The sequence below is a fragment of the Furipterus horrens genome, unplaced genomic scaffold (genome assembly GCF_987537825.1).
Source record: "Furipterus horrens unplaced genomic scaffold, mFurHor1.1.pri manual_scaffold_1, whole genome shotgun sequence".
NCBI lineage: Eukaryota > Metazoa > Chordata > Mammalia > Chiroptera > Furipteridae > Furipterus > Furipterus horrens.
This window is the reverse complement of record NW_028327171.1, coordinates 119232449-119234556: the sequence shown is the minus strand read 5'-3', so window position 1 is coordinate 119234556 and position 2108 is coordinate 119232449.

The following is a 2108-nucleotide window of genomic DNA, read 5'->3' as shown; positions in this document are numbered from 1 at the left end:
CTTGCTATTTCATTTTTATTGTGAGGTTTACAGAAATTAATAAAGTCATCCAAAATTTCCAAGTTTTTTTTTTTTTCCTGAAGTGACAGGGCCTGGATTTCACCTAGTTTTGATTGATGTCAAGTATAGCAAACTTTGTCTTCTAGCAAAATTTGTCACAGAACAGCAGTACAAAAATATGAATAAAAGCAACATTAGCTATATACTCATTTTATAAATCTGTATTGTAAACTTTATTTGTAAAATTAATCATGAAAACAATTGGGGTATCCTGACAATTGCAAACATTAGAAAAGACACTTAATGTGACAAATAGTTTTGCATCAATTTTGGCATCCAAATTATTTATTTTATATTATCTGAAAATAAATTTTAGTTCTAAGTAATGTACTTTTATTAACAAAACATAAAATCAGGAGACTTTTGGCCAAGATGGAGGCCTAGACTGACACACTCCATCTCCCTCCACAACTAAGAAGGAATACAACTACTGCAAAACCAGAAATAACCAGAAGTTCCAGAAAATAAATGGAAATCCAGTGTATGAAGTTATAAAAAAGTGGTGCTCACCTGGATGGGTAGGAGAAGTGAAGCCGGACAGAGAGGTCAAGCTGCGCTGGTGGCGGCAGCAGTGGCAATGGCAACGGGACAGCGGTAAGCACAGACACCTGTATTCAAGGAGAGGTGAGAAGCACCTGGGGAACACTCCTGGCTGCAGACCAGATCTGTCAGCTTGTGATTCCAACACCGGGGAAGGCAGACCTCCATTGCCTTAGACTGTGAGGCCCAGAGGTGGTGGGGACAGAGGAGGAGGCTCCTGGTCTCTCAGCAGAGAGTGAATGGCAGGAATCCATCTTGGACCCCCGCCCCCACACAAAACGCCACAGTGTGGTGATTAGGGTCACCCGCTTGTGACAAGTGCACGAGTCTCCACCCCCATATAGCGTAAGAGGTGTGACAGCCCTGCCCAGGAAGCAAAGGTAAACACAAAATTGTCAGGATGGCCGGGATAATGATAGAGATCCCGGTGATGCAGCTGACCAGACAGCGAATATCTAATCTAATGGCTCAGTAGAGGCACAGTTGAGAGCTTTGTTTATTTGAATGCTTACAGACCTAACAGCAGATCTTAAACAAGACAGGGAAGGACTGAAAGATAGTCCTGCTGAAATGAGTAAAAACACATACAAAACCAGTGGTGAGGGAAAGAAAACCAGGGATCAAATCAACAAATTGGAACATAGGGAAGGAACAGTCAACCAGTGAAGAAAGAGGAAATGGAAAGTGAGGAAAATGAGGAGAAGCTCAGAAACTTATGGGATAACTATAAGCGGTCCAACTTCTGAATCATAGTGTTGCCAGAAGATGCAGAAGAAGAGCTAGAAATTAAAAAATTTTGTGAAAATATAATGAAGCAGAACTTCCTTAACTCGGGGAAGGAAATAGACTTATAGGTCTAGGAAGCACAGAGAGTTCCAAAAAATCTGTACCCTGGGAGAACCACACTAAGACACATTATAATCAAAATTCAAAAATTAAAGATAAAGAGAGAATATTAAAAGCAGCGAGAGAGAAGAAGAGAATTATGTACAAAGGGGTCCCAATAAGACTATCAGCTGATTTCTCAAAAGAAACTCTGCAGGCAAGAAGGGACTGGCAAGAAGTATTCAAAGTAAGGAAAAGCAAAAACCTACAACTACAATTACTCTATCCAGTGAAGTTGTCATTCAGAATAGAAGGGAAGAGAAAGTGCTTCCAGGACAAAGTAAAACTGAAGGAATTCATCAGATCCAAACCACTGTTATATGAAATGTTAAAGGGACTTGTTTAGAAGAAGGAGGATCAAAACTATAAACATTAAAATGAAAACTGTATCACAACACCCAACAACAGAAGCAGGGGAATCAAAACAAAGGCAAACTAAGTAGGCAAAGAGAGTGGGAAAAGAACTATAGGTATGGAGAACATTACGGGAGGAAGTCAGCAGGGAGGTGGAAGGGGGGAAAGGGAGGGATATGATGCAGGAGTTAATAAGCATGCCCTGGCTGCTGTGGCTCAGTGGATTGAGTGTCAGCATGTGAACCATGTTTCGCTGGTTCGGTTCCCAG